This window comes from Tripterygium wilfordii, chromosome 20, assembly GCF_013401445.1.
Source record: "Tripterygium wilfordii isolate XIE 37 chromosome 20, ASM1340144v1, whole genome shotgun sequence".
Classification (NCBI taxonomy): domain Eukaryota; kingdom Viridiplantae; phylum Streptophyta; class Magnoliopsida; order Celastrales; family Celastraceae; genus Tripterygium; species Tripterygium wilfordii.
In genome coordinates this window covers 7,718,858-7,726,129 of record NC_052251.1, presented here as the reverse complement: position 1 = coordinate 7,726,129, position 7,272 = coordinate 7,718,858, and positions in this window count along the sequence as shown.

The window sequence follows — 7,272 nt, the reverse complement described above, 5'->3', positions numbered from 1 at the left end:
TTTTTTCGTATAATTCCTAACATGTGTTATTTGATGTCCATGAATTGGATGCATTTTGATTAATCCAACTCCTATGTATTCTTCTTAATTATTTTATTCGAGGATATCAAACGACTTTCAATTCAATGCAACACCTTCACACAATAAAGAAATCAATCAAGTTTGCCCGGACAAAGCTCGGGTACTAGAGATGTCACAAGCAAGAAATTCAAAATCCAATTATTTATGGCAATAATATACGCCTGGATCATGGCGTGGAAATTATTGATCACAACATCTTTCCTCAGGAGGTTATTTCTTTCATTTAGCTTCTGCATGCATGCTTGATGTAGGAGCTTTAGGAAACAGTATATCTTGAGTGGTTCCGCGGCCAGAAGTAAATGGCGTTGGGCAGTTGATGGGAGTATTATTATTGTCGAAACAAATGCGAATCTCCATAAGTTGTTCAGTTGCTGTAGGATTTTCTTTGTAGCACTCCTACTGATGAACTTGGCGATCACGGTCATAAGTTTTGGTATCATCAGGAACAATTGGAGGATCTGTTTACATGAAGAAACAAAGAACTCAAACAATGACCAATTTTAGTCTAAGCTAGACAAGTTTTGCAGTAACCAAATACAAGCATGGTTTTCACTGATAGTATAAACATTAATGTCATTACCGCTTTTGCCGAGGATATCTAGGAGGTTGTATTCTGGTTCTTTTATGTAATTTAAAGCAACCCTGAAGTATTCCAGCGGTTAATCGGAGTTTGTAAGACACATTCCATGTTTCTGCCATTCAGATTGCCAAAAAACCAAATTTGGTTGTATGATAGTGTATTTCATCAGATTTGGCCACTACGTTGTCATGTCTTCCAAAATCGGAGCCGACAGTTCTTGCTGTTATCATCAACATCAAACCAGAAGAACAAAAGAAATTACTCTTTAGATGATCTGCCACAACTACTGGTAAAAACAAATAAAAGAAATTAATATATATATATATACAAGTTCATGAATAAATCAATAAAAACTCACTGTAATATCTGTTGAAGCTGATGCTCTTTCTTTTGTTTTGTTTGTTCTTGTCTAGTGCGGTGTCGTTTCATGTCCTTAGTCAAAACTATGTCGTTTATATGTTTTTGGTCTTTTTAGGTCTGCTGCTCTTTTGTTCTGAGTTGTAAAAAAAACATTTGATATACGATTCTCTCTCAATTTTTTGGTTTCTGGCTTAACCTTGATCTGTGTTATAGTAATGGAATGTTCAGTACCTTGATAGTCTTACATGGTATCGGAGCATAGATCGTCTGGGTTTAGTGCTTCTCAAATCTCTTCGGTTCGTATCATCAAACCCTAGATGTCGAATCCAGCAAATCCAACAACAAGCAGTCTGCCCATCTTTGCAGGTGAGAAGTATGACTATTGGTCTACTATTTTACGTACGTATTTCAAATCAAAAGGCTTATGGGAGTTCATTGAATTTGGATGTCCTGTGTGTGTAACTGATGAAAATGAATCCAGCGGAACCTCGGGGAAAAAAGGGTCTGGAAAGGGTGTTGTTGATGAGGTTAAAAAGAAGGAGATAGAAAAGGACAATACTGCTCTTCTGGTTATTCAAACCACCGTGGCTGAAGTAATTTTTCCACGCATTTCAAATGCTAACTGTGCAAAGCAGGCAGGCCTGGGATATTCTCAGTACAGAGTATCAAGGACACTCCAAGGTACGAGTTGTCAAACTCCATAGTCTTCGTAGAGAGTTGATGAATTTATTGATGAAGGAAGGTGAACTCATTAAGGATTACTACACTAGAGTAATGGATGTTGTGAATCGTTTGCGAATCTGTGGTGAAGACATGCCTGATAGGAGGGTGATAGAGAAGATTCTTATTAGTCTAACTCCAAAGTACAACAATATAGTGACCACTGTTGAAGAAACAAAAGATCTGGATAGTATGACTGTTAGTGACTTGATTGGCTCCCTAGAGGCTCATGAGACTCGTGTAAAAATAGAGGGCCTTAATGTTGATATCTTGGAGAGTGCTTATCAAATGAGGATGAGTCAAGAAAGTAATAAGAGTCAGGGTGGTAGTTCATCTTCTAGTGGTTGGAACAAACGATCAGGGATCAGACCTCAGTGCACATTTTGCAAAAGGGAAGGTCACTCAGAGGAATCTTGTTGGGTTAAGACAAAACCATAGTGCTCATTATGTAAGAAAGATGGTCATGTGGAGGAGCATTGTTGGAATAAAGGGAAGCCTCAATGTAGAAGTTGTGGTAAATTTGGGCATCTACAGAAAGAGTGTAGAAGTAAAGACAAAGATAAACAACAAGCAAATCTAGCCCAGGAGACTGATGATGATGAAGAGTCTTTATTTCTAGCCTGTTTCAAGACAACTCCGACAAAGAACTCTGTTTGGTTTCTTGATTCTGGTGCAAGTAATCATATGACAGCCAATATATCTTTATTCAAAGAGTTGGATCATTCATTCACCACTCAAGTAGTTCTGGGGAATGGGGAATCAGTCAGAGTCGAAGGTAAAGGTGTTGTATCTGTTAATACCACAAAAGGAAGGTCTTTAATTCGAGATGTGATGTATGTTCCTAAACTGGACTCAAACTTACTCAGTGTGGGACAGTTGATGGAAAGGGGGTTTATCCTTATTTTTGAAGGTGATACTTGTCAGATTTTTGATGGCAGTAAGAACAAGAAATTGGTTGTTTCTGTCAAGATGCAGAGAAAAAGAAGTTTTCAGCTAGATTTTGACTTTCCTGTAGTGTCTCAGAATAACTCAGAGCTAGCTTTAAAGATGACTACAGAAGAATCCCATTTGTGGCATCAAAGGCTAGGTCATCTGAGTTCTCAAAACTTGAAGAGAATTCAAGATCTCAAACTGGTCTCTGATTTACCTAGAATTGACGTCAAGTCTCTAATATGCAGCAGCTGTATGGAAGGCAAGCAGAAGCGTAAGCCTTTTCATAATGACTCTATCTGGAGAGCCACAGAGTACCTTGAACTTGTGCATACTGATGTGTGCGGTCCCATGCATACTCCTACTTCTGAAGGTAACAGATACTTTCTCATCTTTATTGATGATTTCTCCAGGATGACCTGGGTTTATTTTTTGAAAGAAAAATCTGAAGTTTTTAGCATATTCAAGAAGTTCAAAATGTTTGTTGAAACTCAATCAGACAAAGTGCTCAAGATGATTCGTAGTGATAGAGGTGGCGAATTCACCTCTAAGGAGTTTAATCAGTTTTGTTCAAGCAGTGGCATCCATCACCAATTGACTGTGGGTTATGCTCCTGATCAAAATGGTGTTTCAGAACGCAAAAATAGGACTATTATGGAGATGGCAAGGACTCTACTTGCTGGAAAAAAACTTCCCAAGTGGCTATGGGCAGAAGCAGTTAATACATCTGTCTATCTACTAAATAGATGTCCTACCAGTGCTGTGCAGGGAAGGACTCCCTTGGAGGCTTGGACAGGTACTAAACCTTCAGCCAAGTATCTTAAAGTGTTTGGAAGTGTTTGCTTTATTCATATTCCTGATGCTAAACGAAGCAAACTTGATAAAAAATGTGAGACAGGTATCTTTCTAGGCTACAGTCACCAATCTAAAGGATTCAGGGTGTATAATCTGGAAACTAAGAAGTTGGTTATTACTAGAGATGTGGAGGTTGATGAGAAAGCAGTTTGGGACTGGACTGAGGGTATTATCAAACCCTCTTCTATTACTGCAACTGGTGACATACATGCCAATTCTTCACCTGAAGTGACAGAAGCAGATGATTGTTCTAATGGTGATCATGAAGATCGGGATTCCGTGATTTCTGATGCTGACAGTCTTGCAGGAGGGATTACTGATGCTATCCTGGAAGATTATGATGATAGTCTGAATGATCAAGGAGGTCTTACTGATGTCAGTTCTGAATCTCCAGTGAGGAAATATAAAAGTCTTGTTGATATAAGTTCTGAATCTCCAGTGAGGAAGTATAGAAGTCATACTGACGTCTATGAGTCTTGTAAATTGACTGCATTAGAGCCCAACACTCTTGGAGAAGCCTTCAAGAATAGAGTTTGGGTGGAAGCAATGGAAGAAGAGTTGAAACATATTGAGAAGAATGAAACTTGGCAGTTAGTTGATCTTCCTGCAGAAAAGGAGGCAATTGGTTTGAAATGGGTGTATAAAACAAAATTAAATCCTGACAATACAGTTCAAAAATACAAGGCCAGGTTAGTGGCCAAGGGGTATTCTCAACAATTTGGAAAGGACTACAAAGAAACCTTCGCTCCTGTGGCTCGTATGGAAACAGTGAGACTTATAATTGCTCTGGCAGCTCAAAAAAATTGGAAGTTGCACCATCTTGATGTAAAATCAGCCTTCTTGAATGGGTTTCTGGAAGAGGAAGTTTTTGTGCAACAGCCACCAGGTTTTGTTAAACAAGGAGCAGAATCTCAAGTGTTGAAATTGAACAAAGCCCTCTATGGTCTTAAGCAAGCTCCAAGAGCTTGGTACAGTAGAATTGATGAATATTTTACCAGTCAAGGTTTCAAGAAAAGTCCTAGTGAATCCACTCTCTATGTCAAAGAAGGAGGAAATGGGAAAAAGATAATAGCATCTCTTTATGTTGATGATTTAGTCCTAACTGGAAATGATGAAGGGCTTATAGAAGATTTCAAAAAGAATATGAAAGAGAATTTTGAAATGAATGATTTGGGTCTCATGACTTATTTTCTGGGCATTGAAATTGATCAACAAGAAGGGCTTGTTTTTATTTGCCAGCGCAAGTATACTCAAGAACTTTTGAGCCGATTTGGCATGGAGGATTGCAAGGCTGTTGCCACTCCTGTTGCAGCACATGAGAAATTTTATAAAGAAGATGGCTCTCCAAAGGCTGATCCTGGTCTTTACAGATGCATGATAGGAAGTCTTCTTTACTTGTCCTCAACTCGTCCTGACATACAGTATGCTACAAACCTGCTTTCACGATTCATGCAATCCCCTAGTGAGACACATCTAAGTGGAGTCAAGAGAGTGTTTAGGTATCTACAGGGTACTATAGGTTATGGAATTCATTACTTTCATAAACCTGGTGCTACTTTACAAGGGTATTGTGATAGTAATTATGGAGGATCCCCTGATGATTTTAAAAGTACAGCTGGGTATGTTTTTACTCTTGGTTCTGGGGCCTTTACTTGGCTCTCGAGAAAACAAAAGACTACAGCTCAGTCCACAGTTGAGGCTGAATATGTAGCTGGAGCCCTAGCTGCAAATCACACTGCATGGCTCAGGTATGTTCTTGATGATCTTGGTGAAAAACAAAAAGGGCCTACCAATATCCTTTGTGACAGTAGGTCTGCCATTTGCATGTCTAAAAATCCTATGTTTCACAGCCGCAGCAAGCACATAGCTATTAAATTTCATGTCTTGAGAGAAGCAGTTAACAACAAAGTTATAGTGCTGACACATTGTGCAAGTGAAGATCAATTAGCAGATTGTTTTACTAAAGGTCTGCAGAAACTCAAATTTGCTGACTCACGAGCAAGGCTTGGTGTGGGAGCGAAATAGCATCAGGAGGGAGTGTTGAAGCTGATGCTCTTTCTTTTGTTTTGTTTGTTCTTGTCTAGTGAGGTGTCGTTTTATGTCCTTAGTCAAAACTATGTCGTTTATATGTTTTTGGTCTTTTTAGGTCTGCTGCTCTTTTGTTCTGAGTTGTAACAAAAACATTTGATATACGATTCTCTCTCAATTTTTTGGTTTCTGGCTTAACCTTGATCTGTGTTATAGTAATGGAATGTTCAGTACCTTGATAGTCTTACAATATCAGCTTTTGGTGTGGGTGTGGTGGTAGTGCATCCACTTCTGTTGAAGGGAGGGACCGAAGTCTGAGGATTATTATACTGCGGCCAAATCCCATGTATGGTGAAATAGTCTTTAATTGGAGTTTCGCATTTCACTCCAGGTTGATTGCAATATGACTGCGGCCATCTGAAACTAATCAAGTAAAAATCAAAGGGACCTTACGGCGCATTTCTATCAAACAGAAAGAAACCAGTTATGATCACAAGAATAACAACACTCAGGTTAAAAACTGATAATATTAATGTCATGTCTCAGACTACCAACAAGCTCTAACATAGATTGTATATTATTGCACTCATGAGGAGTTTTTATAGTACAAAATCCTGATAGTTGATGATGAGGTCAAACTTATGTGGGTTGCGATGCTGGTGTGGACCGAGAAGAAAAGAGATAAAGCTTCGACGGATACGATTCTTTGCGGTTCACGATTGTCGATTCTTCGCAATCTTCAATATATGTGGTTCCTTTTTGTGTTTATAAAATGGTGGGTTAGTTTGTCTTGTTAAGAATCTACCTGGTGGTCCCAAATCAAGCTTTTTTTCCATATGAATGTGGATCATTTCAATTTCTTTGGCCTCTGACCATATGAATGTTGTCCCTATTCAACTTTTTCTTTACTTTCTTTGCATTTGAAGTGGTCCCTGGATTATATTGCTATTTAATCTAATTTTTCCCATGTTCCTTGCTTAATTGGTTTTCCAACATTATCGGTTCTAGGGTTTATGATTTTCCAACATTATGGGTTTTAGGGTTTATGATTTTCCAAATATTAGGGTTTTAGGTTATGAGCTTAGGGTATTAGTGTTTTAGAGTTTACAGGATGTGTTTTCGTGTGAGATAATATATTTTTTTAGTCTCTGACCATATGAAGGTGGTCAAGATTCAACTTTCTTTACTTTCTTAGCATTTGAAGTGGTCCTTGGATTATATTGCTATTTAATCTAATTTTTCCCATGTTATTTACTTAATTGGTTTTCCAACATTATGGGTTTTAGGGTTTATGATTTTCCAAACATTAGGGTTTAAGGTTATGAGCTTAGGGCAAACTCCCATCCTCACAAACGCAAGCAAAACTGATATTCACCATATTTTTCATTTTCATGGCCTTGTGTTCAAGTTAGATGTTGGTCATGCTAAAGCTAAAGCTAAACTGCCATAAATAGGGTTGCTTTAGTTAAGTTGCAATTTCAAAACAAGATGCAGTCACCATAACTATTATTGCAAGCTCTTTTTGGTTGTCAAACACGACATAAGATGCACTTCGGAACACATTTGAAATTAATCAGTACATCAATGGTAGGATTAAAGAAGTTTCATTTCTTCTGGTTCTTCCAAATAAGCAGAAGAAATAAGCAGCAGACCTTCAATTCTTTGCAGGGTGTTGTCCTTGAAGTCAGAGACTGGAAACACACCACAAACCAAGTCCT